The sequence below is a fragment of the Vespula vulgaris genome, chromosome 22, assembly GCF_905475345.1.
Source record: "Vespula vulgaris chromosome 22, iyVesVulg1.1, whole genome shotgun sequence".
Lineage (NCBI taxonomy): Eukaryota > Metazoa > Arthropoda > Insecta > Hymenoptera > Vespidae > Vespula > Vespula vulgaris.
This window is the reverse complement of record NC_066607.1, coordinates 294,904-320,331: the sequence shown is the minus strand read 5'-3', so window position 1 is coordinate 320,331 and position 25,428 is coordinate 294,904. Positions and strand designations below refer to the sequence as shown.

The 25,428-nt window shown below is 26.8% G+C and overlaps 2 long non-coding RNA genes across 4 annotated transcripts in view; one reads left to right on the top strand and one right to left on the bottom strand.

The window, feature by feature from the left end:
* Positions 1-224: 224 nt before the first annotated feature.
* On the bottom strand, positions 225-4,166 carry LOC127071512 (uncharacterized). Of its 2 annotated transcripts, XR_007785086.1 has the most exons (5): positions 3,851-4,166; positions 3,180-3,530; positions 2,704-2,841; positions 1,898-2,499; positions 225-1,801 (listed from the first exon to the last, which is right to left on the bottom strand). It is a non-coding gene; the product is annotated as an uncharacterized LOC127071512 (long non-coding RNA). The 2 variants fall into 2 exon arrangements; XR_007785085.1 differs by having other exon boundaries at positions 3,180-4,162.
* A 19,808-nt stretch (positions 4,167-23,974) lies between these two features.
* Positions 23,975-25,428, top strand: part of LOC127071687 (uncharacterized) — a 108,548-nt gene continuing 107,094 nt past the window's right edge. For both annotated transcript variants that reach the window (XR_007785190.1, XR_007785191.1), the window contains exon 1: positions 23,975-24,096. This is a non-coding gene — a long non-coding RNA (uncharacterized LOC127071687). The remainder of the gene's footprint in view (positions 24,097-25,428) is intronic.

The following is a 25,428-nucleotide window of genomic DNA, read 5'->3' as shown; positions in this document are numbered from 1 at the left end:
TTTTTATCAAATTTGGTCTTAGATGCCAAAGTTGAAAATCTTGATTGTTCTTCTTGGAAGTTACCTACTAGTTGAACGATTAATCGCTTGATGTACTTCAAATGTGACAGTGGATTTTCATTTTTATTTTTTTTCACGCTTTTATATAAAATGTATGAACTTATGAGATACAATAGTTTATACTAAAGCAATCAAGTTAGCAAAATAGTCATGTCCCTGTCATGTAGCAGCTATAATAGATTTGAAGTTTATATTTCAAATCATTATCGGCGACAACAGGGTGCAAAGGGTTAATAACATATTATTATATATATAGTTAATAATTTATTATTATTAATCTAATGTATTTAAAGATTTCATAACAATCAAATTTTTAAAGTTATGAAGACCCTACATATTTTCCATATCTGCTTCTTATTGTGCTTCAAATCACTTTATATTATTTTCATTTTTCAATGTATCAGTAATATTAGTAGCTAATTTTTTATCTTTGTTGCTATCTCATTCTCATCTCGTACATTTTGTCAATGTAGGTTTATTGCCTATAACTTCAGATATTATTTCATTATTATCAATAATATTAAAATTTTTGTCATTTTCATCAGTTACCTGCATTTTCCTTTTGATATATTATACACCGAATGTACTTTTTAAAGTTTTCTAATTCTGTTTTAAAATTTTCTTTTCTTTGGACATCTATTTTCTCCCTGAATATTAAAATTGTGTGCTATGAAGGTTTTTGAAATTTTGCCATCAAAGCATTATTGACTGAAATTAATGTCTTTTTTCATTCTTGAGTTTACTTGTAACATCCTTTCATACAAAAGTTCTATTAATTGGCGTATCAATGACACGTTGTTGTAAGAAGTACAAATATACTGCTTTTTTCAATTTATTTTCAGCAGTTAAAATAACTTTGTTTTTGTTGTTGCATACATTGTTAACATTTACTGTAGTATTAAATTTTAATATTTTATCTTCGTTCCTTTGGTAGTGTATATAGTAAATCTATTAATATTATATTCTCGAGACAAAGAATCTGCTGTCTCACTGTTTTTAAGTATTCAAGTATTTTATATTTATCATTAATAATTAAGCACCACTCTTTTCCTCTTTTTATCTAAATTATCAGAAAACATTATAACGAGAATATTTCTAAATGCATAACGTTTAGGATATAAGTGGCTGTAATTCAACTGCTATTAATTTAAATACTAAGGCAAAAACGGTAATTCGTATAAGTGATATGTCGCGTAGTCTCGAACAGAATAATAGCAGTGCAGATATATAGTTAGTAAATCGGACATTGTGATAACATCAGTTTAAATAAACGGGGTCCACATAAATGTAATTCTACTGTATATATTAGATTATTGATCTTACCATCTGCATTTGTTATATTTTATCTTAACATTTCATTTTCCGGTGAGATGCTATATACTTGCAGTTATGAAAGTGTCCAAACATATACAATTAAAATTTTAAATAAGAGGAATATGTATGACTTAAGTTCTTTAGAAGGTAATACTGTAACTTCTGTCAGACACAATATATGTAAAATTTTAACTCAATCGAATAATCTACTATAAACAGGTCACAAAATTGTTCGAATGGTGGGTATTATTTATATCTTATTATATATTAATAATTAGTTGCTCCTCCTTTGATCTTAATTATATTTGTAAGGCGTCGTTGTTTGTTATGCACCAATTTTTTCATCATTTTTATCTCAATCAAGTTCCACAAATATTCGATTGAATTAATATCCGGACTGGATATTAATTTTTTCTTTTTCCGTTTCCTATCAGTACAAAAATAAATAATAATTTGCATTCAAGATAACAGAAGTTGCACATTTTAAGTATATGTTACTTTTTAGAAAAATCTTTCAACAAACCTTTACTTCTCTCCAACTTTTTACAATACCTTCACTTTGAATATACATATTGGCAAATTCTTTCAGGAATCATTTAGCAAATATTAATTTTTACATTTCATTACATTTGAATAAAACTATAGTATCTTCGAAGTCGAATATCCATCGCTCAACAGGATATGTATCGCTGCAATCGAATGTTCTTATTGAATCTTTAATATCTCAAAATGATAATGAGAAATTATGCCGTTTTGGATAATTCGTATTTTTTTCTGTTCCCTGCTCGTCGTTTATCATTATGTCTTGTAGCAAAACTTTCCTCGTTATTGTCGTATCCATGAAACACGTACATTAAACCTCTGCAGATCCATTTGGCTAAATTTTCTTTTCATTTCTTTAAATCCAAACAGAGTATTTTAGTGATAATATATATGAATAATATTGATTAAATCAAGTTTTTGGAATGTTTTCGTATATAAGGTAGTTTATCACTATGTTCAGTTCTTTTATCGATATTCTTTTATAGAAACACAAAGTTAGTAAATCCTCTTATGCATTTACGATTTTTTCAATCGCCAATATCAAACTTCCATTTTGCGACAATAATGCCATTGTTGTTTTTGCTAAAAAGAATTATTATTATTAATATTATTATATTAATATTATTATTAATGTAATTATAATATAATTATATTAATTATTTAATACAATTATATTAGATTTAATGTAATATATTGTTTTTTCCGTGTGAATTTTGCTACCAAATCTGTATAGATATTTACGAACTATTACAAAGTATACATATATATAAATATATATATACATACACATATATTAGTATAAATCGGTGATACCATATCACGGTTCGGAAATCATGGGTTGATTTTGTTCAGATATATAGTTTGTACTTCTAAAATGCGCTTTGATTGGTATTGGAAGATTTGCTGAATATTTGATGAATAGATCTATAAAGACAGAATTTAAATTTAAAATTGCAATTAGATAAAGGAAACGAATTATTTGTTTATTTTGACAACAAATAATTCTATACGTGCTTCGAAATGATTATGAATATGAAGTTAAAATCCAGATGCAACTCAGATACGACGTGTTAAACTAGATTCAAGGAAGATAGAAGTTGTTAAAAACTTCCTAAGGTCACGAAATTCAAACAATTTCTTGAACCAGTCGATTATTATCGCAGATTTATTCTTAATTCTTCAAAAAATGCAAAGCTCTCTGATTGGTATATTAAAAAAAGATAAACCGTTTAAATGGGAAATGAATCAAGAAAACTACTTACCATTTTTACTTACGACTATTGCAGTCAGCGGTGTTCTTAGACAGGAAACAATAGGGAAAGATCTTTTTATAGCATATACCTCGAGACTATTAAATGCAATAAAGAAATATTATCCGATAGGAAAAGAATGTCTTGTTATAATTTACTGTTTAAGTCATTTTAGACTATATCTTTTCGGGGGGAAATTCACGATATCCAATCACGATTCTCCCTTCACAAGTAAATCTTATCGAAGAGAAAGAATCCAAGAAGTTCTAATGCTTGCTCCACTTTCGAATCGGAGTTGGACATTCTACCTCAATACTGTTCAAATTTCGGCTTCAAGATAGGCCTTTCTATTCAGCTAAAGTACTAATAAACGTGGAACAGAAATCAAAGCATTAATACGATAAGAAAATCAATCCTTAAAATTTTGGGTTTGACTGCAATAGAGAACATTTAAGTCTTATCACTATCTCTCTTCTCGAAACAGAGGATTGTGATCCGGCAAACTTGAAGGCTAACGTAACCAGAATATAATTATTACAGTTATTGGAATATGTTTTAAAAAGTTATTCCATATAAGATTGAGATCTTGTGTACAGTGTATTACTGCAGTATGCACTATATTTTAATTGTATACAATGGCAAACATGATTATCTTCTCAGTATTAGTAGAGAACAGTCGTTACTTGGAATATAAAGGGCTAATAATCGATGACTTGAAATTAAATAATCTGACCACAAGGGTAATTATTTTGATCGGAACAATAGGCACAGATAGCACGTGCTCCTGTACTATTTATTCTGCTTTGTACGGAACGTAAGACAAGGTCATAATGCAAACTACGATAAAGATAACACTGAAAAGTTCAATTGCAAGAATTTGTCTAAATTCAGATAAGATTACACTATAATCATAAATAATGACTTTAATAATTATTAAACAATGAAAGTTTCATTGATACGGAGACAGATTGGAAAAAAATACAAGGATCTCGTCTAAATGTTGGTAATGGAAAGTATTATTCGATACTGCTGCCACCAACTTGAGATTACCCTGAATAACACCTTTTTGGACTACGTCGTTAGCTTTCTACGAATGGATACGAAAGTCTTTACTTCGCGTAAACTTCAAGAAATCTATAACCAAGCCAGGGCATTCGAAAGGTCACTTTGCAATAACTAACTCCGTATCTTTGAAAGATATTCCCACTATTAGGAATTTATTTAGCGTCCCCAACTAACAGTTTAGAGCAGAGACCAGAAAACAGAAGCGAAGAAAGGAATATGTTAGTTAAAGTAAGATTTTCCAATCTATGAAAACGAAATATAAGGCGTATGTTGCCAGTTCGGAATTGACAATGTTTTCCACGTGACGTCATGAAGTTCTATTGAATTATAGTTATGACAACATCCTTGGCCAGGAGAACGCCATATCATCGAGTAGGAAAACAATTGAGTGGAATTTGGAATCCAATTATCGAATTGGAAATATGTACAACACTATCATCTGTTGAGGCGTCCAAATAAGATCAGTGCACGTCAACTCCGATCGGTTATTACAAAAATCTATAATATTTTACTGCATATGTTCATTAGGATATGGTATTTATTATCACCATCTTTATCCAAAGAAGAAATCGATCTTTTTTGAAAAAAAAAGAAGCAAACACTCTAAGCGATTTCAGACCGATCACTGTATTATTGATCATAATAAGAAGCCTGCTTCACAAATTCCTGCTTTGTGACTAACAGCAAGGTGATCATCAAAGGATCTTTTAAAGTACAGAAGAAGTATCCTTCTTCACTACCACCGAAAAATGTGATCGGTGTATATAGCGTTTTTCGATATTATTAAGATCTTCGATGTGGTTTCCCATCATTCTAGCTGTCGCAGATTATAACTGATGAAATATGGCCTTTTATCCATTGCGAGAGGCTCGACAAGGATATTCAAAGTTATTTTCTTTCTTCAATTTTATGCACCATTTGCTCCAGCAATCTCCAGAAGATATTGGCACAAGAGTCGGCGATCAAACTATTAACAACATTGCTTTCGCCTGTTCGCCTCGATTAAAAACGGTGGCTCAAGCCACAACATACTTACATCAATGCGGACTTGAAATCAACCCAGTTAAAAGCCACACTATAGGAATTATGGTCTAGTCTAAATTATAGTATAAGAAAAAGAAAAAAACCGCCATATCTACATTGATCGCCAATCAATATCAAGTTTACATTGATTGTTCCCAACTGTCAGCCAGGAGGAGAAGTAGATATACCTTGGCGACAGGAAAAATAAACAGAAAGCAAGATTCATTATGGAATGAAGCATTAGTCCTGAAGTCTCAACAAAAACTGCTTTGATACACAATCGTTTCTCAACTTTACCACCAGTTTACTCTGGAGAATATGATCATCAGCGAACTGAATAAGCTCAGTCAAGCGCAAAGACTTTCTCTTCTATCAACATATGTTCTATCAACATACTTCCACACTGTCGTAGAGGATCGTAGACATAAAATTATTTAAATTATTATGATATGAATGAACTCATCATACTGTTCGCGTTTATGAATGGTATTTGCAGAGAAAGTTTGTAGTACAAGATGATGAAATGTGAATTTCATTTTTTGGTATTGCGGACGATCATTTGCAAGTAAAATATTCTGGTTGATGTTTTAAATCTCTTCTTTGTATTTCAAGTGAAACAGTAGATTAGCTTATTTGCGATGGTTACATAGATATACAGTACTAGACAAAATGAAGTACACATCTCAAACAATTTTACATTTGTGTGAATAATTCGGTAATCTTGATAAATAGAATAATGATGTATTCAAACAAAAAGAAAGTTTCTTAGCTACTAATAAGTTTTGAATCAAAAAATTACAGAAACATTCAGAATCTTTTAATATTCCAGTTTATCACATTTACCTTGGACAAAATAAAATATACAGATGGAAAATAAAAGTAAATTAAAGATAAAGTTTACAATAAAGCATTAATTCAAAGCATTAATATTTTGTATAACCACTTTTTGTTTCAATAACCGCTTGCAAAAGTCGAGGCATATTCTTGACCAGGTTTTGAATATATTGGTGGTCAATGTTTCTCACGCTTCTTTCAAAGCTTCAAACAATTTGATTTTCTTCTTTTCATCACTCTAGTTGATCTTCTGATCCAAAATGGATCACAGATTTTCAATTGGCGAATTGAAAATCCAGCAATTGCGCAGAACAATCCAGCAATTTAATCCGCGAAGCACGAAAGAAGGCAAATATTTTACAAGTAATATGTTTCAATTCGTTGACTTATTGAAAGATAAAGTCATTCTCCAAACTAATCTCTAGCAAACCAATTGCCGTTTATCAATCTAATCTTAATCAGATTTCCTAAATCTGATCAGACAAAATATCCGCACATCATAATAGTGCCTTCTCCGGTTTGACCGTATTTTGAACATTTTTGTCCTAAAATTTTCCGTCGGGTTCTGACCAAACACAGCCATTCTTTATGCCCGAAGAAGTCAAAGTTGCTTTCTTCACTTTAAAAGATTTTTTTCCAGAAATCCACTGACTTGTCGGCATATTTTCTAGCGAATTCCAGACATTCAATTTTAAAGAAATAAATTGAATTTTTTCTTGTAGAAAAAATTAATAGGTGGTCTTGGTGTTTTCTTCATTCATAGATTTTAGCATTCTTATTCTTACTATTATTCAAACCCATTTTGTCCAATATCTTTTTTGAGATTGAGACTTTGAATTAATTTACTAGCGTGTAGTTTCGACTTCTTGCTCTTGCTACATTGATGTATTAATTTCTTATTACGAATCTCATACAGACGAATTTGTCATCAAGTCGAACCTCGTTAACATTTTTTTTTCATTCCATTGTAAGCTTAGATGAATTAGCATTCACAATAATTGTTTTCTTTTGTTCAACGAATCGTACGCCTTCGAGAAAAATTGGATTCATTTTCTACGGCAATAATCGATCGTCAAGTTACCGGTAATATTTGCGTGGTATATTTTCTCCACTATATTTTCTCCACAAGTAATTAAGAATCTCCTTAGTCACTTGAAAACTCAAAATACCTTCTCCCATAAGTTTTTTGTCATAAAAAACAAAAAAAATAACAAGTGCTAATAAGAAATAAATTGAATTTTTTCTTGTAAAAAAGATTAATAGATGATCTTCTTGGTGTTTTCTTCAATCGTAAATTCTTATTCTTACTATTATTTAAATCCATTTTGTCAAGTATCTTTTTTGCGAGATTAAAACTGTGAGTTAATTTATTAGCTCATTAGTTAAATGTTAGGAATAAAATTTTATTCGCTCCTACTGAATAAATATCCGATCGAATACGTATTAATTTAAATAAAAATTTATTCTAATAAGGCTTTATTCAAATTTGGTATATTTTATTTGGATAAAAATTTATTCGAGTAAAAATTTATTTATTATACATTTTTAATTACATTATAACAGAGATGAATGAATATGCTAAATGGAATGTGAAGTACTTTTTCAAACATTATTGTGAAATATTTTACATATCGACCTTTCACATTTAAGTTTTTTTATATGTTATTTATTTATACCGTTATTTAATTATCAAAAATGAATTTATCAAGGAGAAAAGTAAACTCTTTTTTAATCTTTCTGCGGTTGCAGAAAAAGATATCGGTGTGTTTTATCAAAGAAATATAAATTGAACCATATCATTATCAGTAGGTAATACTACAATATATGTCGATCACGATAAAATATGGGAATCAAATTATTCGTCGAAAAAAGTGGTAGGTGTCGAATACAACAAGATATCAATAATATGCAGATCATGTCTTGTTTTGCTTGTATTTCTTTTGGTCACGATAGATGATGACGTAATTGCGTATCATTTCCTCAATTTTATTTCGCATGTCCTGAAATTAATAATCTCTTAATTCTTTGCCTTATGATTTAACACTAACCGTATCGGCGTTTCGCTATACCGATTTCTACCAAAACCGGTAACTTGACCCGTATACAAATTTTACGTAATGAATGTTGTTTTTTCGGCTGGAATTGTCAATTTATTGTAAAAAGTAATGTTTACAACGTAACTTTTAAAAAATTATAGAATAATCACTCATTTATTTTCGTTTTTATATATATCATACATAACATAAACTGGAGATCATATTGGCAGTGATACTTAGAAATAAATGAACGATGGTTTTAATTTATTTAGTGACACTTTTTGTAAATGCTAGGATTTTCCTTACTATATTTACCCCAAACATATTTTTTACAGATTCTACATAATTCAGTTGTCTTGTTTTTTTTGCGCAATCGTATCTGACATGTTTTTCGCGAGTGTGAAATGTTGCCTTCGCCACTTGATATTCCTTGTAAGTTTTCTTTTACTTCTTGGAGAAATTCGTGATATTTTTTGGCTATCTCTTCTGCTACTGTAGTAGAAATTGTTATCTGGATATATTTTGCCCACTTGTTTTTTCATAAAGAATCCATGCATTTATACCAGCCCAATCAAGTATATTGAAAGAAACTTGTACAGGCCATCTACAAGATTTTGATTTGCCGCTGTATTTTCTTGTTATTTGATCGACGCCGAATTTGATTTTGTTATAATATGTAACTGTTCAGGTATTCGCTTTCTGTCGTTATTGACTTTTATTCTTTTATGCTTTGAACTTAGTATTGTAACTTTTTTGGCTGGTTTGGATTTATCAATTGTTAGAACACAATTATTTGTTTTGTGAAATACTGTTGAGAAACGTTCCAATTCGTCTTTTGCTGATTTTGTTAACTAGGACAATTCTCTTTTGTTACTCCGAATAGTCTCAAATAATATTGTTCATTTTACCAATAATTTTGTCGCCAGTGATGCATTTGTAAAAAAGTTGTCCGTCGTAATATTTCTCCAACATCCAGTAAACAATTAAACTATTTTGAGGACAACAAATTCCCATAGTGTTATTGACGATGATCGGCATTCTTCTTTTCTCAAATATTAAAAATTCTTTATAATGTATTTATTGTTAGCATCTGATGCTAATCAAAACATGATGCCAAATTTATCAGGCTTACTTATATATACTATATATTGTGTAAATTTATATCTTACTTTTGTAGAGAATAGTTTCTCATCAACAGTCAAATTCATATCGGGCTTGTAACTATTTTTATTTTTCTCAATAAATCTGTTCGTTACATATAAAATTAGAGCAAAATCATATTAAGGTATATGCAACTATCCATAGTTGTGACACTTAAATCCAAAGATAAGATCCTAAGTAGGAAAATTTAGAAAATGATAAAAAATGTATACACCGGTCAAATGACCGGTTAAGAAACGGGGATGACGAATTTTTTTCAGAAGAAACAAAAGAAAAAAAAGCGAAAATGAGAAATTGATTAACAAGGGAATCTAAGATTTTATAGATAGTTGATGATGATCGGAAAAAATAATATATATGTATAACTTCATAATGAAATCGTGAATCGGTCAAATGATCGGGGCTTGATACATTTAATGTTAAAACTTTGTCTGAACGCGCTTTATCTAAACATAGTTAATAGGTCTGCATCCTAGAAAATATACATGGATGAAAGAAGACGATAATAAACGAAAGAAAGAAATAATCGATATAAAGATTAGGCATATGTGTGAAAAGATCAAAGTAGAGATGAGAGTAGATCAGATCAGAGTATAACAGAGTAGAGTAGAGAGTACGAGAGAACAGGACAGAATAGTTGTTTCATCGAGTATTGAGTATTGAGGAGGGGAAGTTTATACATCTCAAGAGACAATAGAGAAACTATTTATATTTTTATTTTAATAAAAATATTTGTTTTTTTCCAAATATTCTGGTCTAAACCATCCCACAATAATATAATAAATTAATATTTACATATTTCGTAGCAAGAAACACTCGTTATATATAAAATAAAATTAAATTAATATTTAAATAGAGTTAAAACCTGAATAGATGACTGTTTATGTCACAGAAATGAACTTTTCACTGATTTTTGATAACTGTTATCAAAACAATTCTCTTTTCGATTTCTACGAGTAAAGATCGAAGCAGTCTCTTTCCAAACAGATCATATTTCCAAATAAATCAAACTTTTGATTATTTTAGAATTATTTAAATAATTGGAAATGTGCGTGGAATATATTATTTCATATTATAACATTAATACTAATAATCTTTCTCATCATTGCAATTTTGCACGAAGCAATGATGTATAATAATTGAATATTACTATTGCTAAAATAAAAACCAAAAATCCAGAAATAAAAGTAGTTTCTTCGTTTGCGTTTCGCGATTTAAACAAGTAAACTTGTTCGACTGCGTGCAATGTAATTTTTAGTCAGTGCTTGTTTGCAAAGTTTTTCTCAAAAAACTAGCAGTCGCGCAGATTATATTTATAAAAGACTGTAGAGTTTCGCGAATTAACTTCAGTGACCTTCCATAAAAAATAACTACTGCGTATTAAAGTCAGTGCATCATTGAAGAGGGTCTTGAACTATAGCAATGTCGACCTACCTCATTTTAAAATCACTTGCCAATCATCCATCTTCAATTTCGATCTAAACCGCTTTGTCGAGTGTTTTGGAACCATCGTAAAACTTCTTAAGTAGTAAATGAATTTTTTAATTCCTCCAATCACTCAATCAGTAGGATAAAAGATCTGAATCTGTATAGGAGATTGGTAGTTATCAAATAATAGAAGAACATTGTAAATTTCTTCCACAACTTCTTCCTAGCTTTATTTGTGAATGGTTTCTTATTTATTGATTTTGTCACGTTGCCATGTAATTGTATATATCTAATTTTGTTCCATTTAGAAATACCTAATGAATTATTATTAAGTTTAGCGAATTAAGGTTAGCAGAATGATATGTGGAGTATCAGACTATGCTACGTCCATGGTTAACAGACACATATATAGATTGAAACATAGAGCATCAGACTATACTACACTCAAAATGGGCTAACGCGCGTGCAAAATGACGATAAAGCATAAGAGTATACTGCACACAAAATGCGTGGATACAGAGCATGTAGGATCACACGTGGAGAATGATCTACCCCGATGCATAATCAGCAAGTGCATAAAATATTTGAATTCCAGCGTCAGTCAATATATGAGTTCATTCGTTTGTTCATTAGTCTGTTAATTAATTCGCGTGTAAGCTCGCAGTCTGTCTCAGTCTCGTATTTTTGTTAAAGTCTTTATTTTAATCCCCGTATTTGAATTCTGTTAAAATAATTTCATACTATTTTATTATATATCAGTTTAGATAATAGTGTTAATAATATTATCCTTGTAAACATAATCGTAATCATTGATTTGTAGTGCGTTGATTTCATTATATTCTTTTTCTGTGTGTTATATAGAAGAAGTGATAGTTATTTGATTAATTATATTTATATAATTACTGTTATCAGAGATGATTTAACGAACATCTTCATCCTTATTTTTTCTTAAGCCTCAACTTCAACATCAACTGATTAGGGAATAGAGCTTGTTACTATAAAGAAAAGGGAGAAATTATTCAGGAAAGATAACGATAACACCTAATGATAGAGAGATGAGCTATATTTCGGGGATCATTCTTGTGTTTTACTTAATTAGCCACACTTCCATGTAAAGTTTCGCACTAACCAAACAGAATCAAGTAAGCTGTAGTAAACGCATCAAATAGAGTATTCCTTTTTGTTGTGTGACACAATCCACGACCTCATATAAAAACAGTGACTAGTAGTAAATGCATCATACAAGTATTTTGCTTGTCACTTGAGACAATCCGTGACGTAACAATTTATTTATTAGATCAGGATATAGTCTTCTTATTTCATATGCATTTATAACTATTTGCAATTTGAATATTTCAATGAATTTTCAAATATTTTTCTTTCGCGGAAATAGTAAAAAATTGATATTAACGAATTCTAAGCTTAAAGGTTGATCGTCCTAAACACATTAGGCATCTAAAATATGCTGGAAAATTACAAGCTTTATGGGAATCAACAATTTCGGCAGAAGACACTAGTAATAAATATAAGTATATTTTTCTATATTCTTTTATATTCTTTTACTTCTTCTTATCATTGCTCTTATTATTATATTATATATTATTATTATAGTAACTATTACTAATAGTAATAGTAATGGTAATAATATAAAGTGAATTATTCCTACAGAGAAAACCATAAAATAATAGCGCTGGAGAAAAAACTTAGTGGTGAAAAGATAGTGAGAAAACGAATTTGTTTTAGTTTTTATAAAAATAATATATAATATATATATTCAATAATTTTTATTTTTGAAAAAATAATTGACAAATGTATATATTTGATATGCATTTGTCACTAAACAAAATTGTACCGCTGCTGTATCTATAATTCATAAAAGAAATTGCATACATATAGTGGCTCACGAAAGTATTTGAACGTTCGCTATTAAAACTTTAAATAATAAAAATATGCGTTGCAAACTTAAGTTTTGAAAGTAATATTGCAACTACTGTAAGACACAACTATCGTAATTATATATACGAAATATAAAGTGAATCGAATAATACTTTACGAAGTTATGAAATATTCGTTACAAAGATGAATTGACACATGGTCACAAAAGTATTCGAACGGCATTAATTATACGTACATTATCTTATATGGATATTTACTTGACTTCACTTATGGCTTGGAGACGATGTTGCATATTGTGCATTAGCTTTTCAGTTATTGTATTATAGATTGCATAGAATTCCATACTTCTAAAATCTTTTGTTTTAGTAAATCTTTCGAAGGTATATCGTAATTTTTTAATCTTTGGTCGATTTCCCCCCATAAATATCCAATGGAATTAATGTGCAGACTTGTGATTGTGTATGTAACACAATAACCATACTTAAAAAATTTTTGGCGTATTGTCGAAGTCATTGTCTTGTTGGAAATAAAAATTTTCTAACATCCCTAATTTTGTAGCACTTTCTTTTAAATTGTTTTTTAAAATATTAAAATATTTATATTTCTACTATCGATCGTTTTAATAAAATAAAAAATTTATTGAAGATAACTAATAAAGATTTATTGAAAAACTATATAAAGAAAATAAAGAGAGCGTCTTAAGTCGCGTCTTACTTGCTTCGTGTCTTTTTTGGAACTGTCTTCTTTTGATCGATCACGTTCACTTTTCCTCTTATCCTTTTCTTCGAAAACCCAAGCCTCACTCACGTGGACATGTATACGTACATATACTTTATTCATACTGAAATAAAACCTCGAAAAATTCCTAAGTAGACCAATGCCGATACACTTATTACGCATATTGACTTACATTTTACGCTCACATTTTACGTACAAAGTATCAATTAAAATTCACAATACCACACATTTATTTAAAGTACCATCAATAAAAACAAGATTTCCAATTCCGTTTGTAGCCGTAAATCGCCACAGCATCACTCTGTATTTTACAATCGGATGTAAATTTTTAACATTCATTTCTGAATTGAGTTTTCTTCAAACATATCGACATCCATAAAATCCAAATACATTATATTTATTTTCGTCAGAACAAATAACTTTATTTTTAAGAAAAGATTATTTTTATTTATATATTCTTTTGAAAATTTTAAATACTTGGCTTGATTTTTAATAAAGCTTTCATACTTTTGCTTGTTAATGAATGATGATCTTTCTATCATGAAAATCATTGTTATGTAAAATCCTGAGGCATAATACAGGATAAACATTCTTTCCAAGTTCTTAATAATCATTTCAATGAGTTTTGTAATCGAAGTATTTAGATTTTTTTTTATTCTACATATAACAATTTTCTCTTCTTTAGTAGTTAATTTCTTTTATCAACCTGTATGGTAATTATTCCTAATTGTTTCTTCAATTTTTGATTTTTTAATAATATAATGTATTGTAAATACACATCTTTCCATTAATTTGAAAATCTGCCTGTATGATTTTCCATCTTTATGTAATTTTATTAATACCCTCTCGTATATCTCCATTATCAAATTTCTGAGATTTATTGTCAATATATAAACTAACGTTATTCATAATGAAATACAAAATTCTCTACACTATGTCACATCCATTGAATCTACCAATATTTACAATTTCTCTACAAAAACATTGTTTGATTGCTTGATCTTTAGGCATTCGAATATTTTTATGATCCTGTTTCGATATATCTTTCCAATGAATATTTCATAATTTTTACAAATATTATCTGATTCACATCAAATTTCGTATACATAATTTCGATAGTAGATATATTTTATAGTAGTTGCAACATTACTTTCAGAACTTAAGTCTAACATGCATATTTTTATTTTTTTATTTAAATTAAAAATTTTAAAATGTTATTATTTAAATTTTTAATAGCCATCGTCCGAATACTTTCGTGAGCTACTATAGTAGCAAAGTTCGTTTAATTATCATTGGTAGAACAGTGTAACACAAGAAATATTGGGAAATTACTTGAACGATATAAAAGATAGTATAAATAATTTGCAATTAAACTTTTTAGAAGTAGAAAAGGTAGTGAATAACTTAAAATCTTGTGTAAATTGATTGAAAAAAAGCAACTGATGTAAGAGTTATATTGGTTGGAAGAAAATTCTCAAGAAGATGCGTAATTACTAAAAAATAAGATGACTTTTGGCAAGCTGATATAGTGAGTATAAGAGCATATTTAAATGTGAATTCTAAATTTCAATAACCTCATTACGTATTCAATTCAAGATTTATGAAGAAACGACATTGAAGGAGGATTCTACAAATACGAGTTATTAAAAGTTAAAAATCCCATTGATTCTTATCAATGGTTTAGAATACGATAACTTTATGGCTTCAGATTTCAAATAGGAAGAGAATAGATCAACCAATAAAAAATTTATCGACTTGTCTTTCTGATTAACTATAAAAACTAAACAATAAGTATATAATAATAATAAACAATCTTGTGTAAATATCGAAAAATAGGGAGAACACCAGCTGTGATATTTAAACCATTAGTTTTATCAAAGCAATTTACCATATATTTGATATCATCACATATCCACTACATATTTAAAAAGTTTATTCTTAGCAGTTTTAATTATTTAATTTAAATCTTTCTTTCTATTTTCACATTAAGAGTTTGTTATAAGTTACCATTTTAATTTAGTTATAAATTTTAGTTTTTGTTTTAAAGATACTTCTTTATTTTTATTTTACCTTCTAATTTTTCTTTACTTTTTTACTTTTTTAAATATTAATGTTAAGGCGTGTGTTAAGATTTATAATATTAAAATATAATGATAATATTTATTTTATAGTTTCTGCCGTAATTTTGTTATTTTTTGTCATAATTTAAGTTTATTAAATTAAATACTATAAAAACATCATGAAATCTCGCAAGAAAGAACAGGCGATTTGTATCGAAGCTTGAAACATTGGGCGTCGTGTCATCAAAAATGTTATGAAGAAACAAGAAAGAATCAATTCTTAATGGCATTCAATAGATGGATATTGGTACAGCTAGTTTATTCACTAAATTAATTAGTAATATTTAGAAAATAAAGAAGAAAAATTAACATCTCCGAGAAAAGGGATCAAGAATAGAAAAGGTATTCCATAGCTCTGAGGAAAACAAAATGACAATAAGGAACAGTATTTATGATTTCTGTATTGAAAAGAAAACTATAGCTAATAACTTAGGGCTACTCGGTGTGTGATCCTAAATTACTAGGAGCTAAATTACTTAGCAATACCTAGATTAATTCAATTCATTGGCCACAACATTACATTTATCTAATTCTGATGCATCAGAGTTAATTTCCTCTGAAGAAGACTAGAACAGAAAGGCTTTTCTTCTAACAAGATATTATTATAGATTCACATGATAAATCATCCATTTTCATCAAATAAGATATGTTCTAATGAGTAACAATTTACAGAAATAAAGATATTCATCGGTTATAATATATATACAAAATTAAATATTACTATAGGATTAAGAAAATCCGTGTGTATATGTGCGTGAGTTGTGTGTCAAAAGAATACTAGTATCTATAAGATAGAAACGTAATCCTCAAAATATAAATAATATGAATGATATGTGAACGAGAATATATGAGAAATAAAGATGAATATTTATACATGTGCAGAAACTAGATGACGTTTAGGACTTTGTGTGTTAAGATGCAGTTTGTAGTCCCATATCCTAAAAGTTATACATGGATGAAAGAAAGCAATAATGAACGAGCAAAAGAAAGAAATGATAACCAATATAAAAGACTATGTATCAATAAGGAAAGATTAGAGTAGAGATCAAAGTATTACAGAGTAGATCAAAATAGAGAACACAGTAAAAAGAGCAGAGCAAAGCAAAGTGGAACAGAGTAATTGAATACTGTATAGTATTAAATGTATAGACAAGAGAAAATTTGTATATCTTGAGGAACAATAAAGAAACTATTAATATTTTTTATTTCAATAAAAGCATTTGTTTTCTATGCACTGTTATCATAATTTTGAAAGAAATAAAAATAATTATTTTTGTTTCGTGTTTTATATTTCAAAATACAATATAAATAGTCATATAACATTACGTAACTGAATGTAGTTTAAATTGGCACTTTATATTTTAAAGTATTTTATTACTGTCATATTTATCTTGGTCAAATCAAATGAAGGGACATCCCCGTCTCCTATATCATACATTCTCCTTAGTATTATCCTTCTTCCCTTAGTAGCTTTTCTCTTCAAATAATATCTCGGTAATCTGTCATATATGTAATGTATAGCCGATTACTGTGCTCTTAAGTTTATATAAAGAAGCCTCAATGGGCTTCATTTACCTGTTCTATTAGTTCTTTTCAAACTTCATGCTTTGCTCTTTTGTAATTCTGCAACTCTTCAATTAAGAACTGTTTGAAAGTCCTCCACCAAACATTAGTTTGTATCTAATTTTGCTGCTATATAGCCTTCTTCCCTTATGATGTTTCAAAGCATAGATCCAATATCAGTATGGCTGTTAAAACGGCTAGGGAAAGTTATAAACAAAATTCAAATATCTATCATTACTTATGTATATCAAGTAGAAATGGAAGTATCAAGTGTAATGTCTCGCGCAATATGCATTTTATTAATTATTAAAATAAATATATATATCTGATACAGCTTTAATTTTTTTTCAGTTAAGCTTACAAAAAATTGTTCAAAAATCACACAAGAATGTTTGATGATACCATTGCATGTTTTAAACATGATGTTAATCCTCTCTTTTTATTGAAAAATTTAAACAAGCCTTAACAATTCACTCTTGAAGTTAACAATTAATTATCATTTATCAATCAATTAGAGTCCTGTGCATTTATCACGTGTTTGTTTCATTTATATTTTTTTATCTGGTATACATTTATATTTAATATAAGATATATCTCTATATCTTATATTATGTAACTGTTTCGTTTATATTTCTTGACATTGAACTCGTTGCCTATAGATACGATGAAGCGCCGATATATAGAGAATAATAAATATAATTAATGCATATAACTAATATATAGATTTTAGGACAACAGATTTTGTCGAATGTTCCGTAAAAAATACTAATTAATGAATATTTATATACTAAATATTATTTTAATAGAAATTAAAACGTGTTCTCATTTTTATAGAGATAATATATAAGTAGTATATAGAGTTTTGGTTCAGATGTGAAAGAGAGTAGAAGTAATGTCCATAAGCCAAAAGAATAAGGAGAGTAAAGAAGTGTGAAGGGAAAGAGAGGCAGTGATAAGGAAATTGGGCAGGAAATGAAAAGGGAACTAAGAGAGCAAAAAGTTTGAAGGGAGAAATGAAAAATCTAAAGGAAGAAAGAAAAGGGAGAGAAGAGAGAAAAGAGCAAAAAGGGAAATAGATAGAAATAAGGAAAAGGATAAAGAGGATGAATTTGTGAAAAGAGCTAATGTGTAGACAAAATCTTGAGAAAGATGCACATGGCCATCTTGCTATATTCAAGGAGGGGAATATAAAAGAGATAAAGAACAGTTAATCCTAGAATTAAAACTGTAGTTACAAGATAAAAACGTTACTACAAATGTACTTTGGCAGAAGATGATGAACACAGAATTTATTCTGTTAGCTGGTTGTTGAACAAGTCCTTATAGTAAATATAATCTAATTCTGTTAGGTGAGATGGACTATCGACAATCAATATTTTTTGAATATAATATTATATAGATATAATCTTGAACCTGATTATCTGCCAGACTGGTATTGGATTGGTGCTTAGAAACATCAGAAGGGAAGAAGACTATATGGCAGCAAAGATAAATATAAATTGGTGTCTGAGAGTTTTCAAACAGTTTTTAATTGAAAAGTTACAGAATCACAAAAGAGCTAAGCGTGAAGTTTAAAAGGAATTAATAGAACAGGTAGATGGAGCCTGTTGAGGCTTTTATATATAAACTTAAGAGTACAATAGTTATGCGACATATTGCCAAAATATTATTTGAAGAGAAAAACTACCATGGAGAATGTTATGATACAAAAGAAGTGGATGTCCCATCATTTGATTTAGCCGAGATAAATATGGCAGTAATAAAGTACTTTTCTAGGTTCTTGTTTCTATAAGACATCTATACCATCATGTAATTGTCTTAATAGAATTTATTTGTAAAATGTGATTCAAAAGTCTATTTTTCAACAATAACATATACTACATAACTGCACAATGAATCACTAATGGATTACTAGCAATTTATAAAAGATTTATCATACAAAATCTTAAAACGATTATATATTAAATTATTCAGAAAATCCGTAAGTCATTCAATCAGGCAAATACAATACTAAAAAGTTTATCTTTCTATTAATTTTGATTATGGGCCTATTGAATTATCATCATTTATCAATCTAAGATTAGTACTTAGAAATATAAATAATTTATGTGTATGCATGTTTAATAAAAAATTTCTCCAAAAACTAGATATTTATTATATATAAACTAGATAAATTTATTTGTAATATAAAATAAATAAAAATTCTCTAATAATTCTGTAAAAAATTTGTAATGCACTAATGCAGCTATATTGCATTATGTAATAAAGCTACAATAAAAGGTATTAGTAATATATACATTGTAACTTTGATCGTACATATTCCAATTCTAATATGATACTTAATGCAGTTACATCTATAAATATGTATATATTTTTGGTACCAGTTATTTCTTTTGATTATTGCTTTAAGTAACGTATATATTGTTGTTTCTTTAATGTTTTTAAGCAAATCTTGCTTAATATATAAAAGTAAATTTTTTAATTATTTAGAATTAATTGTAAATAATTGTAAATATATTATTTACATTTCAACATTCCAAACAAGTGTCAATATACATTTAAAATCTATCTTTATAAGATAAAACTTATTATCCTTTCATAAATTAATTGCATATATATATATATATATATATATATATATATATATATATATATATATATATATATATATAAAATTGTTAAGACAGAAGAACAAATGTTACTTATTACTTTGTGTAGAAACATTAAATTCATCTTGAGTATCCAATTTAAAAAAAAAAATAATTTAAAAAACTTAAAGTATACAACTGTAAAAAATTATATAATTTTATCTTTACAGGTCTGAAACTTTAACGAATTATTTAAAATTGATACAAAGCATTCAAATTAAAGCTTCAATGAACGATTAATTACTTGTGCTGGTAATTATTTCTCAGATGCGTATGCTAGAATGCTATACTGTAACTTTTCATGAACCATCACTTGAAACAAGAAAACTGTAGAATCTTATACAAAGAATTTTATACAGACATGAATACTAATCTCTTTTTATTAATAATCTTATACAGTATGGTATATTTTATCAGTCTGAGTTGCGTCTGGATTGTGTGTAAGTAAATCCATAAAGCCAAATAAGCATTTATCTCGTCTATATTCGTATCCTTTCAATTGTTTTTAAACTTTTTTAATTTGCGAGTTTCTCTTGGATTGTCTGTCTCACGTAACGATTAAATTCTGTCACAATGATTTTTCAAAAATCTTCTGTTAATATTCCATTTACCATTTGTAAAGCTGTGATATTTTTCCCAACTAGTTATTTATTTTAGAAATTTTTGAATATTGTCATATTTTGCTTATATTTTCAGTATCTTTACATATTCATTCCTTAGATATAAGATCGATTTCACAATCTTCATTTCTACTTCCCTCCTTGTCATCATGATTCTATACCGCTTCTGAAGTAGAAATATAATTTTATCGAAATTTCGATCACTATCTTCACTATCTATTTTAATTACTCATTTTCTTTTTTTATTTGTCAAAATTTCCATTTTACAATATGGATTGAAATTAATAATATAAAATATTTGTATTATTTGATTTAACTGGTATATAAGAAAATTCATTGCAAATTGAAAGAACTTTGAACTAGTAAATCTACATGAGAGATAATACAGATAACTCTACACCACACGGTACACTCTGAATTTATACTACAACAATAATCTCAGTCGACGTGCCACTTACGTCTTATTTATTTATTTATTTATTATTACAATTTCTATCAACGTGTACAACATATAGTTGATAATTTTGAGATGAGAACATCTCGACATGTATGGCACATCTTTCCAGCGCAAGTGCTTAAAAATATTTTTCCTATTTTAGAAAAATATAATATAACTTTGATTATATTATATAATAACTGAAACAAAATTTAATCATGAATATATATTCATAAAAATATATAATATCACATAACGATCATACATCGTCATTGTTTTTAATACAGCTTTTACATTCATTCTAATTTTTGATTTTGGAGATACTATGAAACAATCTAATTTTTATCTTTGCACTATTTCTTCCTCTTTTAATATCAATTGTTGGCTTTTCTTTGTTTCTGTTAATTTTGAAATATTTTATAATACAGTATCATATAAAAAGATAAACATTCAAATAATTCAAATGATATGAAGATATTATTGATTAAATCAATAATATTTTTGAAGCATTCTATGATCTTTTCATCATTTTAAGTAAATATATTTTCACTTAAACATTTTTCAGTGGTATTACCAAATTATTGTTCTAAAATTCTTTTTTTATAATTTGTAAAATATTTTCTTTATAACAAATACACAAGTAATAGGAACTTTCACTGGATCTTATTTTCCTATATCTGCTATATCTTTTTACTTGTTGTTTTTATGTGTATTTTTTTGATACTTTTAGAACTATGGTTCTATGACAGATTATTGTAATTGCATTAATAATCCTTTTAATATATAAAATATTACTCGTTTTGTCCAGTATTACAAATTACATAATTTCTCTTTGAATTTCAGACAGATCTATATCTATTTTTTCATCATTATCTTTTATATGTACAATATTTGTTTTGTTTTATTCCATATATATAGTATTTCCATTATTATATTTATCATAATAATGAGTATTATTTTCATGTTCATTGTTATTTCCATTTTCATCTTCTAAAGATTTATATTTTATAAAATAATAATAGAAAGAATCTAATATTTACATAGTTGATCAGATAACTTGTTTTTGAAATAAAAATTTTTTTTTTAATTTATTTAAATAATATTTTAAAATGATATAACAATATTAAACAGATATGAAAATATATTAAATTTTTACTTACAGATCAGATTCATCTTTTAAAATTTTAAAATAAAGTAACTACATTTGATTTTTAAAGGAATGAAATTGACTTGATATATTAGATATTATTTCAAACATTAATTTTCTATAATAACAGCCTCCTATAAATTATTTTCTAATATTTTAAACAACAATTGTACAAATCTTTAATTTTATGAACAAGAAAAAAAAACTTTCTGAAGTAAAATTGTAAATACAAAGTAGTTGCATGTTAGTTTAAAATGTTAATAAACTATCCAAAACTGTTTTTATATACTTGATTAAATATTGCTGTAGAAATTTAAATAAATTAGCAACAGCTTTGAACGTCTATAATTTTTTAATTCTGCATTTTTTGTTTATAATAAACCGATTATAGCATTCAAAAACAGAAAGATGCTTAAAACTCTTTTTATAGATCTTTTAATATGGCTACTATTTATTGACCTGAAACATATAATTATCATATAATTATCATATATCATATATATGCTACCTATATCATATATAATACTTCAGTATTAGTTATAGAAATAAAAGATCTTGTTTCTTTAGATGTTTTATAAATAAATCACATTATTAATAATTAATCACTTAATTTATAATTAATTAATAATATAATTAATAATTAATAATTAATTAATAATAAAATCACAATTAATAAAATTCATTGAGACAATATAAAAATTTTATGCATCTATTCTTTAAAATTATAATACTTTATGAAAGTATATTTTCATTTCTACATTTTTTTTATTTCTATAAGCTATATAATCAAAAACATAAATATCTATTTTACTTATTCTTTCAGAAATTGTTTCAAACTATGATAGTAAAAAATAGTATTAAGTAATATATAATTTTATGAGAAAGCAACATTTATTCTGTAATGATAATTAAAATGTATGTTTCTCTTTATGATATGTTCGTTTTTCCCTCATTTTCATATAATTTTTCAAAACTGCATTTAGTATATTTTGAATTATATTTTTAGACACAAATAACGTTACTGAGTAATATAATTGATATTAAGTAGATCTCACAAAGATTAGTAGATATCAAGTTGTAGAGATTTTAAGAGAATATCACCTTGACAAATTTATATGGCATTATAATTAACTTTATTTACTTGAGTCCTTAAGATCCAAAATATAATATTTAAATTGTCTTTAAACTGATATCTTTAAACTATTTTCTTTAGTATGAATATATATATATATATATATAATACTTCTACTAATTGATCATATATTACAAGTATTTGTATCATACAATGTATTATGAAAGAAAAATACTTATTATTTTTCTATTTAAGTTAATATATTTCCATTTAAGGTTAGTTAAAGAAACAAAACTAATTGGCATGACACTGTATAGTAATTCGTACTCTTACTCTGGCAGCTTTCCAGCGCTATGTAGTTGAGTACCAGGATGTTTGATTCGTAATCGCTTTTTGGACATAAGGTTTCCTAATTTATCAACATTGGAATGACTCCAACAATTGTTACATGGAATTTTACAAAATTAAGTCAAAAAAGTTTATACTTTCAAATATAATTATCAAATATAATTAATGAAGTCAAAATTAATTATCTTTTTTTTTCTTTCTTTATCATATTTATAAATAACCGGATTATGTGAGAGATCCGGAATCTGGTCGAGATATCGAATAGATTTTTTTCAACTTTACAGTTAATAGAAATGAGCGTATTTAGACGTAAATAATAATACGATTCTGGTGTGAAATATATAAATATGATCAAATACATGTTCTCTATACTAGTATTCTCTGTAGTACTCTCTGTACTTTATCAAATTGGCTTTGTATCAAATTGTTATTTTATTAATATTAGTATTATTTAAAGATTAGAAATAAATTGAAGCAATATTATATACTGCTTTCTAACGAAAGGACAGAATAAATGATAATAAATATATATATACAATATAAAAATAAATAATTATGCACAGGGCGCCATAAATCAATGATACATTTCTGAATTATCGATCGTTGTAATTGGGCTACAGATCTAGACCAATAGACTATCTTTTAGATTATCCTTAGAACTTTCATTTCAGTAAAAAGAGAGGGCTATCATCGAAAAGTTCATTCTTTGCCGAGTTCCTTGGAAGGATGGTTGCAGGAAAGAATCTTAAAGGTCTTTGTTTGCTCTTTTACTGTACTTGCAATTATTTAATTAGGTAAGATCTTTAGTATTTTATTTATACATCTTTTTTTTATAATATAAAAATCTTTAGGAATTTTAAAGATTTTAAAAAAATCTTTAAGAATTTTAAGAATTTTAATTTTAAAATCTGTGCACTTTAATCAAATAATTTACCAATTTACAAACCTAACATAAATAATTTGTAATTATTTTAATAAATAGTTACAATGCAAAATTTTCTATTCTCATATATCTTGTCATCAGTACATATAATGTCTTATAACATTATTTTTGTATATGATTTTGAAACTATTATTTTTTGATTGATAACTTATTAATTTATAAGAAAGTTTATAAAGCTGCGTGACTTTTTGCAGTTTATACTATATTTTGTTCAATAATTGTTTTTTCTATTAGGTATAATTTTTCGTATTATATATTTTCCTTTTACGTATAATACTCCTTTATTACATATCTATTATGAATTTTTGTTATCTTTAGAACATTACATTTATTTTCGTAAGAATTGCTTTATTACTTTGTCTTTTGTAAGCGTTTGTTTTCTGTACGTAACAATAGTTTTCGAAAGGTCTAGAAGAATATGTAAAAAAAATTGTTATTTTATGATATTCATTACAAGTCAATACGGTAGAGGTGACATTTTTTGTAATGTTGTTGTCCAGATACGCTTACGATCACTTTAGCAAGCTAACCGTCTTTCATTTTTTTCGATTCATAAATTCATAAAAATTCATAACAATTCGTTTTTACTTTTTGTATCCTTATATAATTATATAATTTATAATTATATAATATATAATTATATAATTAATACATAATTAGTTATAATTATATAATATATAATTAATTTAATTTTGTATCCTTACGTAATTATATAATATTGCAATAAACAATTTTTATAAATTTTAGCCGATTTTATGTTATAATATTAAGATATATATATCTTTATTTTTTATTATGTGCTATTTCATTGTACATACTTCATTTCTATTTTGTATTTATAATAAATAATTTTATTACTCTGATTATTAATTTTGATATTCAAAGAAAAGTATAAATCGCAATTCAGAAATAAAAAATAAATAATCATGAAAAAGTTGTACAAACTTCGTAATAAGTTAATCTTATACATATAATTAAAAAAAAAGTCTTTTAAATATTTGTAATATTTTTTTAATTGTATTAATAATAATTGAATAGAAGAGAAAAGTATTTTTAATGATTATAATTATTGAAAAAAGAGAAATGTTTTTTACTGTATTTTTGTTTAACGATATTTTTCCACTTTTTCATAATTTTTTTTTTCAGTTTGAGCTGATTATATTTTTTCCATATTATTTTTCTT